This window comes from Pygoscelis adeliae, unplaced genomic scaffold, assembly GCF_000699105.1.
Source record: "Pygoscelis adeliae isolate BGI_AS28 unplaced genomic scaffold, ASM69910v1 Scaffold232, whole genome shotgun sequence".
NCBI classification, from domain to species: domain Eukaryota; kingdom Metazoa; phylum Chordata; class Aves; order Sphenisciformes; family Spheniscidae; genus Pygoscelis; species Pygoscelis adeliae.
The window spans coordinates 3,366,225-3,387,078 of record NW_008824473.1 but is presented as its reverse complement, the minus strand read 5'-3'; positions in this window follow the sequence as shown (position 1 = coordinate 3,387,078).

Here is a 20,854-nt window from a genome sequence, read left to right as displayed (position 1 = left end):
CTGTTCGCTTTTGCACTATTCCAGTGGGGATATAGGGTGACACTTAAAGTCCTTGCAAGCAGGAGGCCCTGCAGTGAGTTCAGCAAGGTTTCTGGTTTCATTGCGGGAGGAACACTTGGTTTAACCTGTTTTCTGGACTATATAGGAGCCTTTTTTACTGCTGTTCCGTGCTAGTTCCCTGATATCCCAGCAAGAAATGAGAATAATCACTGTTACTAATTTAACAATTTTACAACAGTTATTGCAGGTGCCTAATTTCACATTTATGAAAGTTTTAGCACATACAGTTTCTTGCTAGGATAGATGGCTGCCACCTTAGTCTGCCTTTGAAACTGGCCCGAAGTGGAAGTAACAGGAACCTAGTGTGCCTGTGAGGGTTTGTCCCGTTATTATTTAACGGGTGTAGGTTTCTGCAAGGAGAAAGGCACCGTTCATGTATGCCATCTCTTAGCATAGCATGGGTGGGGAGTTCTCAGGGAAGACATGCAGTAGAAAAGTGACCAGAAGATAGGCAGGAACAGGCAAACAGAGCGAGAAGGAGCCTAAAAAATTAGATAACAGAAGTTGTCCGTGTTTGTCTCCGCTAATAAACTGGGAGACAACCTGGTGCCTGCTGAGTCTTTGTACTGTGCTCTGGATCCAGGCAATCTTGTTTCACAGAAGTTTTACTCTTAGGTCAAATGTCCATAGGCACCTTTCTCTGACCACCACATGCCCAACAGGGTACTGAAGCTTGCAGGTCCTTTCTCGTCAAGATGAACTCCCCGCTGCTCTCCTTCTAGCTTGTGGCATCCACTGGGCTCATTTGCTTTCTGCCAGCTTTTCTGCACCTAACGGGGGCAGCTTCGACGCTCCTGTCCCCAGTTCTTTGCCAGCTGTAATTGTACCACCAGTAATTATTAGGTTTTATCCAGAAGAACAGTAAAGCTTGGGCTTTTCTGCTCCTTCCCTCCTGTCAAGGAGATTTTCTTCCTGCTGGAAGAAACCACTGAGGTTTTTGCTGACCAGGTAAGTGGGGATCAGTCCACGGGGTATGTAACCAAAGGCGATGGAAGTGACTAGCTGCTCTCTGAGGCCTGACAGTTTGCTGTACAGTAAATGAGGACCAAAGTTTGGATGCAGGGTTTCCAGGTCTATTTGTGAGCAAGTTACGGTAGACTGTTTCATCTACAGAGTCATTGGCAAGTAACTTCCCATCATACAAGATCTGCCCCGTATAATTTAACAGCTTAACAGCCTTGTCAGAAGTCTTTATTGGGGCAAGAATGAACTTTACTGCCTTTTTTTTTTTAATTCTTCCTATACCCAGATTCTGGAAGACATCTGGGAAATTAGGAAAGACAAAGAGATTTTAAGGAAATCCTGTCTGCCTTGATTTTCAGAAGCATGGAAACAGAAAACATACCCTGGCAGGATCAGCTTGTGCAGGTCCCGAAGCAATCTGGTGGTATTTTGGTTTTAATCTTCTGTATACAGTTCTGACCTTCAGTAAATCATGATCCTGTTATACCTCGCTCAGATCTTAACTAATGATATCCTGTTATGGCTACTTACAGGGTTTGTCTATCAACAAATCCCAAATAAAAAATGTAAATCAATTTAGGCCTTGGGATTTATTTATTTTTCCGTTTCATGATGCTTTAATGCCAGCATATTCTTTTTTTGGTTGAAAACCATCCTAGAGCAGGTGTACAGACATTTGACAAATTCATATGAGCACGGCCCAGCATAGGGAGCGTGATGAGGACTCTGAAGCAATTCTGCCAGTGAGATGGGCAGGAGCATGGTCTGCATGTTAGAGAAGAGAGGCAAAGCAGTGTCCCTGGCAGTGGTTTGGAGGAACAAAAGCTGGAGATGGGGAGCAGGAGGAACTACTGAAAACATGATTTAGGGGAAGAAGCAAGTACTTTATCTTGTTCTGAGCCAGCATGGACCAAGTCTGAACACAGACTGGTCTCCGAGGGAGTCATCCCCAGTTAACCCAGCATGAGCGCAGTGCTCCGGGAAGGCAACCAGTCTGGGCAGTAAAGCAGCATAATGGGCACACTCATGGGGCCCTGGCACCTTCTTCTTTGGGTGAACTTTCCGTTTCATGTTCTTCATTTGTAAGACCAATGTCAGGTTATCCATAACTAATATATTTGGAGTCTTTTTAATGGTTAAGAAAACAACCTGGAGTAGGTATGAAGTGTCATGCCAAAGAAGCCTTCCTTACAAGTCAGGTATCCTTCTGTGTATCTACTATGGGCCACTGGAAACCTGATGGGTGAGTATCATATCAGGTGATTTCTCCATTTAAATTGGTCTTTAGGTGGGCTAAATTCTGCATCCCAGCAGTGGTACTAAAATTACAGGAGCCACGGCTAGACAAGGAATTTAAAACCTGGCCTCTCGTAGTGTAGAACAAAGCACTTACTTAATTCATAATTTATAGTTGCTTTCACATTCCCAGGCCCTAAATTAATTCTGTAATACCTGAATTGCAAATATTGAAGGGAGAGATTTGCTTATTTTATGAGATTGTTTCCATTGCTGTTATTTTTAAATTCATGGAAATGTTCCTATTAGACTTCAGTTTTATTAAAGCTTGTTTTTGCACCACACAAATGCAGGGACACATTTAACTTGACAGTAGTATTCCTTCAACCCAGTGGATTTTTCCATCCACTTAAAAATATTTGTCTTCTGTATGTAATGCTTTATTTTGCACAAGGATGCAATTAAGACAATTTAGTTCTTCAGATGTATAGCAAGGCCTCTTTCTCTCTCTTAGGACAACCAAAAGGTCTTAAAATGTTTATTCTTCTCTGGCTAATTTGGGAGCAAATGTTATTTATTTAAATCTCACTCATAGACAAGCCTGCAACTTGTTCAGGAGTGAGGCAACTCAGTGAGCGAATTTCCCCATCTCTCCCTTCGCCTCAACTCACTTGCGCCACCAGTTTGGGTGACGACAGGGGGCTTGCGCAGGGGCTCCTGTCCTCCCTGCCCACCATACGCCCAGGACTGGTGCACAGGGCAGGCTGGCAGCCAGGGGCAGCTCCCAGCAAGGACTCGTCCCTCTTTCACTGCTCATGGCTTGCAGCGAGGCATGTGGCCACTCCAGGCTTTGGGCTAGTGCGTGGGCTCAGGGGCAAAGGTTAGCCAACAGCAACTGCTCTCTGATGTGTTTGGGTTTCTTAACCGATGTTGAAAAAGCCTTTCCAGTGAAAATGGTATTATTGCTATCTACTTATTTGTGGCAGTGTTTAGGAGCCCTTGAGAGAGCAAAGCATAAAGGTGGCCCCTGCTGGACCTTCCACTGAAATGGATGGCTTAACTTCTAGTCTTTGGAAAAAGAGGTCATTGATTTTCTTCCTTGGTCTACAAAGGAGACTTTGAGACCCCATTTAACTCTCCTAAGCGGTAAGTAGGCTTTATAAAAGCTGTTTTGCGCTCTGCAAGTACAGGTGGACTCTTAGCATAGCAATAGGCAAGGTCTAAGAGCACTGCTTCCCACCTGTATAAAGCAGCATGAATGATCACAAAGGAGGGATCTCCTCAGGGCAGAACCATGTCAAGGAGGCTTTACGCTGCGTTGAACAGTAGCTGGAGTGTAGAGTAAAACAAAAATGCAGTCATCTTTGAGCCACTTCTCCCAGATGATGTGGGGGAAATTTCCATCTTGAGTCGTATGTTATGACAGGCATTGATCTATGGAATAAAACGTTTTGCAAAAGGCTGGAAAAATAAACAAAGTTGTATTATATTCAAAGAACATAAAAGGCATGCTCATCTAATGCTAAATGTGGTCATGCTGCCAATTTTGTTTCTTACTGGAAATAAAAACAGTCTCTGAGAGCTAATCTGTTTATAAGCTTCCCTATTCTCCATAGCCATAGACTAATGTCAAGGCACAGTAGAAGTAGAGCTGAAAAGGCAGTTCCTGAAAGCTTTGTGTATTTACAATGAATATTCAAAAGCTTTGTCCAGATTTCACTAAATGAAAAAAATTTTGACTTTCAAAGTGTCTTTCTATCACCTGATAAAAAGACCTAAAAATAAATCCAGTGATTTGGCTTTTTTTGGCCTGAATGCATTGTCTGTTTTAACTAATTTCCTGAGAAAAATGGAACATTTGCCAGAAACAGAAATAATCTTTCAAAATATCTTTCCAGATTAAGAAAAGAAGTATGTGTTTTAGCAGAATTCACTTCTGAACCTAGCATTTTAGTTGTGAAAAAAGATGAATTGGCAATTTCCCTTTGAAGCTGTTGGGGAGAGCTGAACGATCAGTATAGCTGATAATGGCGCAGGAAGACTCCTGGCACTCCTGCAGCAGTGACTGTATTAAAATGTCTGCACATGTTACAGAGACCATTTCTGACACTGATGTCTGGTCCGAGCCCCAACAGCAAAGAGACAAAAAGTCTCTTATTAACTTCAATGCGCTTTGGATTAGGCCGCCTTTAATTGGAACCTGCTGAAGCGTGGTACTTTTACTACCTCCCTTTGAAAAGCAGTCTTTATGGATTTGGGGCAATAAAAAGGAAAGGGGTTTTTGTGGGTGTAGTAAGCACTCTAGGTTATGGGGTCCTCTTTTCACTGCCCCAAGTGCTACTTTGCACTATTCACTTCAAAGTAAGCGTCATGAGAAAGGAAAAAGAACAGAGGAGTGGAGCCATTCAGCAAAGGGTATCGGTATGTTTTCAAAACTGAGATCATTTTGAATTCTGGAATGTGAATAATCCCCCAAGAGGTGGGATTTGGTGGCTCAGGAGATTGTTAATAGATTCATGGAGTTTTCCACCTCGAGATCAAGGATCCAAACCCACATTGACCCAAAAGAAATGCAACCTAGCGGCAGTCTGTGCAAAATAAACCGCGCATTTTCTTTCTTCTATCTTCAGGACTTCCTGACCTACGCAGCACCAGCCCTTGCTGTCAGACTTAGAAAAGGGTATAGAGGATTGAATGAGCCAAGTACTTGAACAGCCCTCTGCCCAGAAGAGGGACAAACCCATTAGACCCTGGGAGGGCAAAGTAGGCCACGTGAATTGCCACAGCCAGTGTTAATGTTCACATGGTGTTTGCAGAGAGGCCATCAGCTTCCCGGGATGACACCCAGACCTCTTCCACACCGGCAGCAAGCTCATTCACAGAGAGAGGACACACAGAGACCTCCTTAACGACTCCTTGCAGCATACGCTCAGAGGCTGCTTTCACTTGCTGGCTAGTTATTACTCTCCTGTGAGTGCTGTTATAGCCCTTCCTGAGGAATGTGTGTCTAGGCATAATATTTAACTGCCCAAAGTCCTGTTTCGGCATGACAGAGTCTCCTCCATGAACAGGCTCAGGGCAGGGTAGAACAACACCTTAGCTGGGAGCACTGCTCAAGTGCAGATCCCATCAGCAATGTTTCTAGTTGAAGAGACGTTTCCAGAGTCAGAGTTTTTTTCTGATTAACAATGCCTTTTTTTTTTCTCAAATTCAGAGCTGGTCCAGCACTTGTTCCTGGTTTGATTTTCTGAGTGAGTTTTGCCTGATTGGCATGCTTGCACTTGGCCATTCTGCACCTGTAAGTCAGCCTGCCCCATGGCATGCAGCTCAGGTGCAGGCCTCAAAATTAGCCCTTCTGAATTTCAAAATATGCAAACTCTTCTAGCATCTGGGACATCTGCATGTTGCTGTTCACTGTGATTTCAATCATTAGCTATTTTGTTTTTATTGACTCTAATCTTCCATCTTTGCACTGTTAATTTTGGATTATCCTGAAGGGAATCATTGCAAACTAGAGTGGGGGTATTTTTTTGTACGCATGCTGAACGCCGTTCCCTAGGAAGCAGACATGCAGAGACTCTGACACTCCTTTGATGTTCATTTTGATTTTTTAGTGATACTTTCTCCGCCAGGAGGGTGATGCTTCCCAGCTCACAAAGCCGTGAACTCCAGGAAGGCGGTGGGAGTGTTCCCACTCAGCTGAGGCTGGTCAGGACGAGCCCACAACCACATTCGCCCTCGTGGCACCTTAACAGGAACAGCGCTGGGGACGCATGGCACAGTCATTGCCCTTGAAAGCCCAACGGGCACCCAACAGCCCTGTAAAAAAAAGGATATAAAGACATACTAACAGGAAACTATAACTTTCAATTATCTGAGCAGGCAGACCTCAGTGATACCGTCTTTTATGAGGTAATTTTATTTTTATGGACACATTTGCTAGGCTTTATTTAAATAAGAAAGCAATTGAATAACTAGAGCATGTGGAGACTCCTGATAAGGATCCGTCTTTCAGGTTATTAAACAAACTGCATAGCAAGTGCTCAATTATTCTTCAAAACGCTTAAGCAACACCTTTTGTTCAGATTCCCATCTAGAATTACCTCCCAGTAAGTTGCCTCCCAGTAATTTCCAAGAAGCAGCATGCGATCAGCACACACCCCTGTTCTGGATAGTAAAGACTTCTGAGAAAAATCTCAGGATTAAAAAACAAGCCACATAGGGACCTGGGAAATCAAGCCTTCTGAAGGAATTTTACTTGCCTCGCGCTGGGCTCACTGTGCTGTCGGGTCTGATGTCTGCATGTGAAATGGGCCTCAATAATTACATATTCTTCCTCTCTGTTGCTGGTCCTGACCTTGCAACATTTGAGAAACGACTTCAGGCTGCAACTTGTAGAGCGATGCAGACCTCCAAAGAGCAGAGTTCGATGAAGGCGTAGCGAGCCCGAGATTATTTACTTAGTGCACGCTTGGGGTTTGCTGTCTGAGCAAGCAGCCATCACATGGCGAGCAGGGTGGAGGACTGAAACCTCTGCAGAGCAGAGAGAGCTCTGAGGATATGGGCGTGCTTCTCAGCGATGGTGCAAAGCATGTCAATGCGGGCCTTGAAGAGGCAACCAGAGGTTTTCCTCCTTGTGATACACACAGGTTTTCTCACCCAGCACCAAGTATTTGGGTCCCACAGAACTCTGAAAAAAAAATCCAAAACCCCCTCTGAAACTAGCTATCTAAAGCAAGAGCCACATCACAGAAGCAGGCAAGAGTAATAGCAAAGATCTGAACAAAACCAGACTGGAAACGAAGCCCTGAGTCTGGCTGACCAGCCTGTTGTGAATTTGAGGACTCTGATTTTTCTGTTTCAGCTGCAGACTGGGCTCCGTGTCACAGGTTGTCAGCTTCTCCACTTCCATGTCAGCTCAGGGCTCTGGTGAGTCAGCCCCCAGGCACCTGGTAAAGAAGGAATAGCAAGCAGGTCAGAGAGGGACATGTTGTGCATGAGCATGTAGAGCACAAGAATAAAGGGATCAGGAGAGGAGGGAATGAGCTCCAGAGCTTCTGGAGAGCTCGCTCCCAGCACTGCCCCGTCCTTGGCAGTGCCCTAGGTCCCTGCCTGTTGGCTCTCCATCCCTGCCACGAGGCTGCACATCGGGAGATGTGTCCTCTGACACCAGGAGACGCCACAGCAGGTAGGTTTTTTCTTTCTCTTTTTTTTTGTTTTCCCAGGCAGACACAACCGACACATCAGATTTCACCCTGAAATCCAGCTGACAGGCTAGCTCCAGGTTTAACGTGCTTTCCTAGAAGCACATTGCTCACAGGGCATGCAGCTGCGATTTCCAAAAGCTAATCCTGCAAGGCGTGCATCCTGGCGAGGTGACAAGCCATGAGCGACTGAAGTAAAGTCATCACCCGAAAGAAGCACCAGAAGGCACCTGGCCAAGCACGGCCAGCAGCAAACGCTTCTGGCCACAGCTGCCGCCCACCCAGTGCCACCCGAGGGGTGTGCGGCCACCGCCGCCTCCCTGCACCGGGGAAGCGAGCACCGGGCCAACGTCAGGACATGCACCGTGCAGGGCTGGACGATGAGGCTTGGCCACCCCATCCAAGGCTTCCTGCTGGCTTTCGGGCCCCGGTCTGGGGACATGTTTAACCGCCCAAGCTATTGGGTCCAGCACTGGTGGAGCTGGAGGTCGTCACAGGAAGGTCAGGCTCCATTGGCTGGAGAAACCTGCCTGCTGCTCTGAGGCTGCGAGGGGCTCGCCTGGCTCTGGTGCGGGGCTGTGAGTCGATACACAGCCTTGCTTCAAGAAACTGGCAACTGAAATAGCTGGTTCCTTGGGAACTGAAATAAGTCAACAGAAGCATCAGCTGCTTCAAAACCTCTCTCAAGTGTCTTATCTTAGAAATGCATGTTGTTCTTGTAAATGTTATAAAAAAAGCACCTTGAACATGGAATCATAGAATCATAGAATAGTTTGGGTTGGAAGGGACCTTTAAAGGTCATCTAGTCCCTGCAAGGAGCAGGGACATCTTCAACTAGATCAGGTTGCTCAGAGCCCCGTCCAACCTGACCTTGAATGTTTCCAGGGATGGGGCATCCACCACCTCTCTGGGCAACCTGTTCCCAACTTGGAGAAGAGGAATGGGTGAGTGCTGGGCCCAATATGGAGACCTACGTTCCTGCTTGCTCCTCACGGTGCCCCTTTGCTGTACGCCTGAGGTGGGCCTGACCCACGCTTGCGGCCAGTCCCACTCTGCCTCCCCCACCATGGACATCCTCAGCATGGGCTTGCATGGATCCTCAAGGTGGACCACGGTGGCTCATAATTCTGATGAGCCCAGCAGAAATCCAGCAACGACGAGTGTGGCCCGTAAAGTTTGAGCTATCCATGCGGTGGTGAATGCCGCTTCCCCTGGCAAACAGCAGTGTTTTTCATTAAAAAGCCAGCATTTCTCAAATAGTGCCATTGTGTTCTCTTGTACTTGAGCATGTTGGCAAATGCTTATGTTTTTTAAGGGCCATTACAGTGACAAAGTAGGAGTGCTGCACAAAAGTAAGCCAGAAGTGCAGCTGATCAGAAGCAGCATCGAGGGGCTGCCACGTTCGCTGCTGTGAACTCTCCTGGGGACATAAACTGTGTAAGAGAAGGAGGAAAAGATGAATGGCACCATTTGACAGTGGCTATAACTAACATGGTAGGAAAAATCCAGACCTCGTGTATACGAGATGATCATATGGCATAACAGAATTGCTCATCTGTTAAGCATTACTAAATGCTTACTATACTAAGCATTGCCGATCTCCAGGAAATGTACCTAGGTGAAGCTGAAGATTTTTAAATCTAAAACTGATGGCATAAATCAAACCCTTCTTAGGCTCCTGCAATAAGAGGAGAAAAGGAAATTGCTTTTCAGCCCAGAAAGCATGCTCCTGGTAGCTGATAAACTGGCTGTGACTCTCCACAGAAGGCACGATGAATAGTGAGAGAGCAAATATCAGAAGTATAATGAGCCTCCAAAGGGACACAGGTAGCAACAGCAGCTGCTGCTGGAGGAATCTGGGACCACAGGAGATCCCCTTGGGTGGGAGGGCAGTGGGTGGGAGAGGGAACTGCACCCTACGGGTCAGGGCCTGTAGGGTGCCTGGGGTGGAGCTGCTTAGCATCCAGAGGCTTTCCTGTGTCACTCTTAACTGCTCAACCCTGGAGCCAGAAAAGATATCCAAGGAAACGTGAAAGCACCAATGCATTTGCTCCATGCCAGCCAAAAGATGAGCTGACGCCTTACTGAGGTCATGGGTGAGGGTGTGATCCTGAAGCAAAGTAACCCTACGAGATGGAGACCTGACTTCATCCCTTCTAGCTTTCACCAGCTAAAGATCAGGCATGTATCCCATAGACAGCAGAATGAAGATGGGCACCATTGGCAGGCAGCTCAGCCCACCTGTCAGGTAGTTGTGGATGACATCTTCTAGAGGGATTTCTTTTCCACTGGCTGTCGAGGGCATGTGGATGACTTGCTTTGGCCAAACATTCAGTGTTAGAAAGCCGGAGAAGTATCCATCTAACTTCAGACACCTACCATAGAGACACCTACATCGGAGCTGATCACTGTCACATCCTTTTATAGTCAAGGGAGAGAAGCAGGCACCTTTTGCGTGCAATTCATCTACCTTTCCTTATTTTTTGCTAGGATGAGATGAATTCACACCCCAGTGACTATAGTTGATGCCTAGCTCAGCTGTAGGTATGTACATTAATTGAGATGAATCCCATCCCTTGTGTCAGATTAAATCAATTCCACCCCAAAGTCCTGATTTTTGAGACAAGGTGCTTTCAGCTCCTGATGGTTCTGGCTGCCAACGCTGATGGCCCCTGTGGTAGTGCTGCCACCTCACCAGCTGTGGAGGTCCTGACAACGTGAGTTTCAGGGAGGCCTTTTGGGGGTAATAAATGGCTCATGTATCCAATAAAAGGAAATTGAAACTTGGTAGACAAGCTTCCCTGGAAAAAGACCTACTTGGTTTGTATAAACAGTTCACGCACAGCAAGAGGGATTCTGGAACAAAACACAGCCTTGTAATCCCGTTCTAGTCCTAGCTGTGTATAAACACAGAGTGGATCTCTGCTACAAAAATAGATACATCGGAGGAAGCCAATAAAGACGAGGGTGCCTAACAAAGGTGATAAACTACCAAGCAGTAGATCGTATATGTCACCTTGACCGAGATGCTTGACTGTCTGCTTTGTGAAGCACCCGAGCGAAAATGTTCCATTTCGCACCTTGTGAGAAGTTTGGTGGTTTGGCTTTCCCCCCCGCCCCCTCTTTGTTGCTAGAATTTTAAAAGCTTGAATTTGGAATAGTCTTGCATTTCCTCATGTCTGTGTGTCTCACCTCAGTGCCATTAAAAGTCATGACACGTAATAGAGAAACAGCTGTGCAGGAAACTTCAGGCATCTGTTTAATATTAATTGCATGTATTCCTAAAAAGTCATAGCATGTTTTTAAAATTTCACTGCACATCTGGTGCATCACTGCTTAGGGGTTTTTTTAATAGTTTTTATCTGTGAGTCACTGAGAATTATCAGCCGCAAGCTGGCCAGGCAGCGGGGAGATACACAGGCAAGTAAAATGGAAGAGATGTTTCTAAACAGCTTCTAAAAAACGACAGCTCTAAACAAAAATGACAAAGCCACAATGACTGTTAGCTGCCCGTCAGCAGACACCGAGCTCTAGGTAATCTAGGTTTAGGGAAGGAGAGCACATTCTGTATGATTTAAAAGATATATATGTGCATCCTGTCCCAAACTGTAAGCTAGGATTTCTTTCTCAGCCAAAGGAGGATGAGTTCTCCTGCAGCTACTCCAAAAACGACAACTTGTCCCCTTCTGCTACACCCCTTCCCCACTCTTACCCCAACCTACTTGCATTTAGCCATAAACTGCTTTTTCTGCAGACTTGGCAAGTCTCACATTAAAGAAAGTGGTGTCTTGAAGGTCAGGTGAAAGGTGTGTTCTTCAGCCTGACATAGCCCTGCGAACCTCCAGCTCCAGGAGGTCCTCCCACCGCTCTGCCCTGCGCTAGCCTGGGGGACCACGGAGCTGCAGCCTCCCCCTGCCACGGGGGGAGCCCCAGACCCCAGGGAAGGCATGGCAGCTGGTCCCACTGGCGTCCACAAGCTTCTGAAAATTATGCAAAGTCTCTGAGAAGCTTTTTCTGAATCAGTGAATGCTGGATAAAGGATTTTTGCACTTTTTTCTGTATGTTCACCCACTAGGAGACAAGGATCCCAAAAAGTGTCACTATGAATGACTCCTTTTTTATTTTAGAGATCTTTTTTCAAGAGCTCGTCTTGTATACTATACATGACAGGGTGTTTCCCACTGTCAGTTGTTTGAAATATTTGCTGAGTGGCGACAACCAGTAATTAAGTCAGTAACAAATGATGATTTGCGATGTTTATTAATGCATAAAAAATGGACTAGAAGGCATAGATTTGGAAAAACACAGCTTTGTCAACGCTACAGAGCAGGTGCATCCCACAGCGAGCTCAGTTTAGAGAAATATGGCAGTAGGTCTACGGTGCGTGTGTGCCTGGGGTTATCTTCAGCAGATGAGAGGACCCACAGGGGCTGGGGCAAGGGAAGGCGGGAGGGAAGCCACAGGCACAGCTCTTGTCCCGACGTGCTGCAGCAGGCGCCCGCGCCCACGCGTAAGAGGGTGTCTATGGGAGAAGTGTTCCTCAGTCCCCTGCTTTGGAGGTAGAGAGTAAAGCCTAAAGAGTAAAGGCGTGTTCCTGTTCTCTACTCCGAAGGGTTACAACTTTCTCCCTTTGAAAGAGTTTCTCTAAAATGAACCTTTCATTTCATACTGCCCCCAGGTCTGGGGAAAGTCCTCGTTTTGGGCTAAACTTCACGGTTTGTTCCTGTGTTTGTAATGGGGTGAACAGCCATGAGTGCCGTGGTCCTCCTTGGGGGACTTCTAGTTTGGAGTCGGTGGCCTGAGTGCCCTGGCGGCTGTGAGCACAGTGTAGTCCCCCTTCAGTCCTCTCCGCTCACCAGTAAACAGGGTCAGTGATTTTACTTTCTCCTTGAAAAAATGCTTTGAATTTTTAAAATGGGGAAGACTTGCAACATCTGAGAGCAAGTGGGAAGATGTGAAGTGGGTGTGCTCCAGAGGTGCGAGGACTGAGTGTCCGTTGTGTGTTCACCCTGTTTGCATTGCTAGCACAAAAAGTACCTTCCAGTCCTTATTCTTCCCATCTTAAAATACCTCTGCAGGTGTATGCTAAACTAGTTTTAGGAACCCACAGCCTAGAGAAGATGAGCTCCAGGCCACTGGGAATCAAGGAGGGAGCAATAAGGGGGAAATCAAGCAGCAGCGCAATGTATCCACGATGTGAGAGGGGGAAAGGGAAGGCTTCTCTGAGCCTCTGCCTGGGGACCCAGCGGGTCTGGTGCCAGCTCTGGCAACTGTTTGAGCCGAGTATGTTTTGTCTTGATGTTTTTACAGATATGGATGAAATTTAATTCCTGGCAGAGAGGAAGTACATTATTTGTGGATAAAGTTGAAGGGGGACAACACAGAACCTGCAGAGCATTATTTAAAAATAATTTTAGTGAACAGCTGCATTCACAGGCTGCAGAAGAGAAAGAAAAAGCTCATGGGACTCAGGCAGAGACAGTATTTAATCTGCAGAATCGCCACAGCCCAAACGCAGAGACAAGGGCGGCTCTTCGCACCACATCCCAGCTAAGCACCTCGGTTGTCCCTCCCAGCCCTTATCCACCTCACGCTGCTGGGGAGGGACATGAAGACAAGCACTGCTCATGCTCCTCTCGTGGGACAGGGGCAGGGAGCATTACGTGGCTGCCGCTGGTGGTATCAGCATGTACCTGCTAAGCTGTGCTGATAAAGAAGCAAAGATCCTTGAACGTGATAAGGAGCTATCTAGGCCAGAATTAAACCCAGCCAGCCATGCTAAATCTCTCTGAACACGGGGAGAAAATACCTGTCATGGGCAGAAGGGCAAGCCTGACCCTGGAGCTAAGGCACAAGGGGTGACCTGAGCTCTCCTCTGCAGCCGGGCTGGGGTGGGACGCCGCAGAGCGAGGCTATGGCACTTTGCGGGGAGCAAACTTGCGTGCTCTTCTGAAACGGAGCAACTTTCCTCCCTGGCTGGTGCCCTGAGGGCACAACTCCTGGCACTTTCCCCATGCCGAGGCTGGTAAACAGACGCTGGGGAGGTTGGATGACTGCCCCTGCGTGCAGACTCTCCCCGCTGCCGCCGTCGCGGCCATCCCAGCACATGGCAGCACTTCCTCGCCCTGGGTGGGTGTGCCAGCAAGGCAGCCTGACCTGCCCTGGCTCAGGCTGGGCCCGGATCACTGTCCAAGACCTTTTCCTCAGTTAGCAAGAGGTGCCAGGATCCGCCCCAAAATCAGCGAAGGAAATAGGTCTCGCCAGGGCAATTACAACCAGGAACAGGTTAAAGTCAGGAGAAGCGCCGAAGAAACCACCCAACATGGATCTTCTTTTTTTTTTTCCTCACCGGCGTGCCTCACCTTAAGCAACTTTATCCTAGCATGACTTCACCCTGCGCTTCCTTGCTGCTGGCAAACAGCAACACGCTGCAAAAGCTAAAAGCCCGTCTCCGGTGTATGCCTCAGCTCAGAGGGACAGCCAGGGACAAGCGGGGACAGCATGGTCGGACAGCCTGCGTCACCACGCTCCTGGCTGCCACGTGCACGCGCATGTGTGTGTATGTGCACAGGATTTCCACTGAACTGGCATGCATGTGCAAAGGGGCAGCGCTGTAATTTATAGTCTGGGGCCGTTCACCTTCACGCAGCAATTGTTCTGGCAGCGCAGGACAACCATGGCAGCGCTGCCAGGGGGGAAATACGGCTCACAGCACCCCGAATCCTGCGGGCCGCTTTGGTCCAGAGTGGGTTGGGTGCAAGGCTGGTGCACCGCTGAAGCCAGGGCAGGGGGGATGCCAAGGCGGCAGGGGGTCTGGGCATGGTGCGAAGGGGAATGCCAAGCCGTCATGAGAGAGGGAGCAAGCAGCGCGCGGCGCGCAGAACAAGATCTGTTCAATTCCATCAGTCAGCACTCTCTTCCAGAAGATGACCTATTGAACATTTCCAGGAATAGCTGTGCCAAGCCTGTCAACTGTTTCTTGGAAATACACTCAAGAAAAATGGCTTCCTTCCAGTAGGGATCTGCAGAAAGCCTGGACTGGATCAAGGCTGCAGTCAGACACTGAGATGGATGATGCCGTTGCAGCGGCTCTTTCAGGAGCGGGGGCTGCGGGGGCCGGGGCTTTTTTTTTTCCCCCTTCTCCTCCTCCTTTCACATCAGATGGGAACGACGGGGAGGGAAGGGGTGGGTTTTTTTCTGTGGATCGACTCAGCTCACTGGTATGCTTACCCTTACTTGCAGTCTCCAGCAGTAAGCAGATAGGAAAACCTGCAGTGCTGCATGCGACTGGGCTGTCAGCCCGGCACACAACCTACCTGGGCTATTCCATAGGCAATCACTAGTGTCAGCTGCCAAGACCAGCACAGGCCCCCACAATCATAACTCGCTCCCAGCGTGGTATTCTTGGTATTCCCTTATTGCTTTATTGCTGGAATTAACACGATAACCTGAAGTTATCGCTGTGGTACCGAGGTTTTACTCCCTGCACCAACAGTTGCGTGGGTGGTAGGGTGGGGAGCGGGGTTGGAACGTGCCCTGAGAAGGTCCTGTTGCGGTGGCCCTGTGCCAGCTGGAGGGTCCCACCAGCTCCAGTTGACAGGCAGGGAGAGGGGTTGCAAGTCGCAGGCAACGTTGAAATTTAAGGTAATTGCCTTGTATTTACACATCGCGACGTGGTACCGGTGCAGCAGATGGCTTTTGCAAAGTGGGGGTCTGAGTCCCTCTTCACATCTCACCGGTCTCATTCCACCGTTGTCCTCTGACATGCGTCTGGGTGAACAAAACCCCATGGAAATGAACATTTCCCCACTGCTGGGTGAAACCAGGCAGACACTGGTCCGCCATGTGAGAGAGATTGTAGAGGTACCTTTTGGAGTTGCTCTGGATCGACTCCAGATCTGGATTTGCATTGGGTCCTTCCTGACGGGTTACAAATAAACCAAAGTAATGAGATCTGGCATGGCTTGGCAGACTGTTAATAGGATATAGAGTCTTTCATTTCTGGGTCATTAATTCAAACCAGCCCAGATCAGTAGTGGCCACATTTTGTTGCAGTCTAATAGCTGTATAATAACCTCTCTGAGCAGAATTAGGGAGTCCATCACCACAATTTATATTAATTATAATAACTTTTGCTGGCTGTCTCAGCAAAGAAACCCAGGACTGATTATGCCCCGAAGTGGGGGCTCCCTGAAGAAGCGGGGGCAGGTGGTAGCTCTTTCTGCAGCAGCCGAGTGCAGCCCCTGGGGCTGTTCCTCGGTTGCTGTTTACAAGGCGAAGCTCCCTGGCGTGCAGGGAGACCACCTGAGCAGTAAGCATCTCTGTGGCTATTAAAAACTGGGCTCCAGATGTAGCCTCCAGCTTAGAAAGTCCCCACAGCCCCTGCTTGACTGTTGAAAGTGTAGGATCGCTCTATATTTGCTTGCTTTCTTATATTCTTTCCAAAGCATCTGTTACTGGCAGCTCTCTGAGTCAGGACCTGGGCTGCCAGGGTCTGTGTTTGACCTAACAGGGATCTTTTTTTCTTTTTTTTAGATTCTTATATTCTGAAACCCTCGAAGGGGACATTAATGATACGCAGTGCACTTGTCCAGGATCTATGCACACTTTTACCCCTAAATTCACACATTCACTTGTATATGCTCACGCCCATCCAGCATTTGTCTGCATTTTTGTAATGGCCCAGTAACTAAAAAACCCTTTGAATGATTTATAATTCCTTTGTGAGGAAGGAGGACTATACTGTTTTTTTTTTCTCTTTCTGTGTCAAATCCAGTTAGCTGGCCACCATCACATTTCAAAAATTAACTAAAATAAGCTTTCTGTTTTCCTGGGAGGAATATTTTCATGTTTTTTCTGGGTGTGGTCAGAATTTTTGGCAGCACTTTGCTGAACCAAAGCGTGTCTCTGACTAATGCAGCAAACAGGCCAGTACACCATGCCGTTTGCAGAGATTATTCATTTCATACCATCAGATCACACCATTAGTAATTTGTTGTAGCAATTCCAAAGAGCCCCGGAGCTTGAAGCTAAGTCCGCTTCACATGTAGACACTTTCAACACAAGGCAGAGGGGACTGGGAGGAGAGGGAGGAATGCTATGAAACTCATGTATAAAATGGGGGTGGTGGAAAAGGCCACCCCCTGAGTGTCAGGCATCTATAAAGGAATTTATCTACAAGGACAGCTTTTCATCAATGGGTTGTCTGCAGCAGAGTAATTTGTCACAGCTGACAGTTTTCACTTCATTGCATCACTAGCTATGCCGCTCCAATTCTGGGGTTTTTTAAATTTTATTATTAAATTTATTGTTCTTTTAAAAGAGGGGCTGAGGTCCTTTCTTTACTAAATGAACGAACAAAACCATGAGCATCTCCTGGCTGACTTGCCACTGTCCTTCTGGGCGACTCTAACTTACCCACCACAGTGTCTGCTGGCAAGGGTTGCATTTAGCGCTTGTTCTTCTAGTTTTCCTGGTAAGGAGGCTTCGTTGTGGGTATCAGTTTGCACCATTATATCTGAGGTGTCTCCAAGTCTTGCCCCCACCCCTTATTCTTGCATTGCACAGTTGCTGGCTATCCACTGTGGAGCCAGCCTTGAGCTTTAGCACCTGCAGGTGAGAATCAGAGAGCTAAAATGTCATGGAAGAGGAGGAGTTAGACCCTGGGCACCCTCTTCTGAACACAGGGAGATTTCAAGACTTCTTGTTCCCCATAGGGCTCCACTCTTATTGCATTAGCAATGCGATGGTGTTAACGAACAGCTTTGAGGCATAGGGGACTGTAGCTTTGAAGGCCAGCTTTCCCAGACAGACAGAGACACTCGGAAACTCTTTTAGCTGCCACGCACAAGCGGTTTAAGCTGGACACAGAATAAAGCAGATCACTTGCAAACACTTCAAGCACTGACTGCTCAAGGTGCCATTGGAGTAGCAACTGCAGATATTATTTGGATAATACAAAGGTTTACATGTGGCGCTATGAATTGGGATAAATTTTGGAAGAGCATAACCAGGAGCTTAGAGGAGTTTGGAAACCAGTGGTAGTAAATAAAGTAAACAACTGAAAACCTAAGTGCCTATCAAAGAATGAATGCTGCAAGGTGTATAGATAGATCTCAGCTCTATTAAGACAATCACCAACATGCCTGTGCCAGTGACAAAGGGAAATAAGCCCTTCAATGGACAAAAAGCTTAATGGGGTTTGCAAAGCTATTGCAATTTATTGTGGAGGCTGCCATTCATGTACCACAGTCATGAGTACGAAATTAAGCTATTACAGGAAACTTTCCTGAACAGTAACAGCATAATTCTCTTGCAAAAGCATAATCAAAGTAGAAGACCAGTAGCTTAACCCATGAGTATATGAAAAGACCTGTGCTCATTTTTGGGAAGACTATGCTGATTAAAACTGCCCACAACCACTTTCACTACCACCAAAAGGAGCTGTTGGGTGCACAAGGTGTACTGGATCACGGAGGGCAGGAGCACTGGTAAGGCTGAGGCTGGGGAGTGTGCTGGAGCATGGGTGTTGCCTTGGGGCAGCCCCACTCCATGCCTCTGCAGTTCTCCAGGGCAGGTGTGATGGAGGAGGCTGTGTCTGGCCCAGGCGCGGGTCCAAGCCGGGCAGAACGGCAGCCCTGCACTGGGCATGTATGAGGGGTCTCTTAGCGGGGCAGCGTGAGGCAGAATGTAGCTGTGAGAGCAGCACGGAGAGATCATGAGATGTGACCGCTCAGATATAGCTGGAGCAAGGCTGAGGCTGGACTGATGAAAATCAGCATTGGTGGCTGCCTGCTATTGTACTTCTTTCAGCAGCCATTTTCTAAGGGTACAGCAAGATCCGCCCTCCAAGACTCTCCAGGTTTTGGTCTGGCTTAAATTTAAGCCAATGAGATTGTAAGTGGGAAAAGGCTCGAGACAACCCTTGGGCTAATTTCTGAAGCAACCAGCAAGAAAGCTAATTGTACTGACCTTGGTGACAGCATTGGTAATTTGATCACTTATTCTCTGAGAACTGCACTGACATCAGCAACTCATGTCCCATGGGTGATGAAACCGCCATCCTGGGAGACGGCTTTTGGTCACCACCAACAAATCCTGGCTTTCAGCCCTCAATTCTGCCATCTGGTGACACTACATTGTCAAATCCTTATGGGTGCCATGGGATTGCTCTGTACGCAGTCTAAATGATGTGTAGGCATATCTAGGTAGGTCAAGAGAGGCAACCCACAAAGTGTAACACCTGTGTCCCAAGCCTTTCTCTTGACCGTACAACACATTACCCTCAGTATATTGATCAATCCCTGTTTAGGAAAGATGTAATATGAATGTCTTCCACGTTTCCTGCCAGCTCTTGTGCAAAACAGTTATTGTGTATCTCTCAGAAGATGGTGCATTGTAAGTGGAGGTAGGAGTGCTCAATGAGTGCCTTAGAGGCGCTTTGAGATCCTTAACTGATGTGTACTACAGAAATGGACTGTATTTTTATTTGAGCACAGATGTGAAAATTGTTTCCTTGTACAAGTCTGCTGGGGAGGCCAGTTTGATTTTTCCCATCATTTAAAGGAGGAGACTAATTCTTTTATTCTGCCTACACCCCTGATTGGAATTCAAACCTTTATCAGTGTCTTCCATGCAGAAAACCACAAATGCCAGATTGCAAATTCTTTGCAAATGAAAGCAAGCTCTTTATTTCATTTTATGTCTAGCAGCGAGCTCTTTTGTAGACTGATTTCCTAAGGTAATTTCATTTATGCAACTGTGCTATTCCTGTGTGTCTGTCAGCCTCTTCTTCATAGATTTGACCAGGTTGACTAGATTCCACCATACTTGACAGTGAGGTAGAAATCTCAAAGATCCTGCAAGTCTTGTGATAACAGGCAGCTGTGGAGAGGAAGGAGACCTAAAGTCATGGCCCTTCTGAGAGGAAAGCTTCTATACAGTGGAGCAATTATTTGATCTAACCTGCATAGCTCTATACAGCATACTACGTGCTGCCTTCTGTCCAGGTCGCAACTGAGGGACATTGAAAGGAGTTGATACAGGTAGGCGATAAGGGTGTGAGGGTAGCAAGGAATCTAGAAGATGTTGGAGGAATTGAAAGTCTTGTAGCAGGGGGTAGTCACTGGAGCTCGAAGATGGGAACCAGATTTGCTGTGGCACAAGCGGACAAAGGTGAGGAAAGGAAGGGACAGAGAACACAAATCCCCAAGGAAGCGGCATGTCCTCCACTCTGCTGCACCCGGAACAACGTGTGCCTCTTTATGCTAATCTTCCATTCCTGATCTCCTCCCCACCAAGCAGCAACTGCCCATAGGCCCTGCCATTGAGTCAGAGGGCTATCTATTCACCTCCTGTTAGCACAGTTTGCTATTTTCCAGACATCTCTGCCTAGCTACCATTGACAGCAAATCACCTGTACACCCTATCCTCTAGACCATGGATATATTTTTTTTACCCTTCTTCATGCAGACTGTGACGTTCATGAAGTCCTCTAGGTCCACATGCCGGAAAGAGGTCCTCTGCATGCACTCCAGCAGTTCTCCTTGCTTCTGTTAAAAAGGACACTTCTGTCTGCACTGATGCTTCTTTCTGGGCCGTCATGGTTATGTCTACACCGGCTGGTGCAAGCTGCCATAGGGCTGCTGTCAAGACCAGACTTGCCTACGCTGCATGTGAGCCAGCAAGAACAGCAGCAGGTGTGGCCAGGACTCCTTCTCCGAAATGCTCCTGCCTGCATGGCGGTGCAGCATGGCAGCGCAGCGCGTGGGTGGGCAGAGGGCAAGACCAGGGGACCTCCAGCCGACGCCTCTTCACAGACCTGGCTCCCACCTGGGAGCTAATCCACTAAACAGCTCTTGTTCCCAATGCCCTTTGCTGTTCCTTGTAAGGAATTGCCTTAATTAAAATCCCATAGTTTAGTCTGGTAGGCTACTTTTTAAGTAGTAGCTACTTAATTCAAGCTTCCTAATCAAATAACGCTTGGGTCGAAGGCGCTGCTGGAACATATTGGGCTCACTTAAGAGCCAAGAACTGCAGCGCAAATGGCAACCTCATGGCTGTTTGTGTAACAAGGGCTCATTTTTGTCTTCCTGATTTCCTTTCTCTTTCTGCCTTTTTTTTGTGGTTGACTTGAAGGGTAATTTTGAAACTCAGTTGTCTTCTGGTTCACTCACATAAGAGTTTTCTGTTTGAAGTCTCTTAGAAAGAATTGCAGAGATGTGCTAATGATAAAAAGGTGGTTTTTTTTTAAAAACAAGCTTGGCCTAAAACCAGAGAGATTTGAATGCTGTCAATGAGAAAAAGAAGTGCTTCAGATCTGAGACTCATTTCAACATTTGTCATCTCACATCTGACTAGGTCTGAGTCTGGAATGAGAGCTTGATCTCACA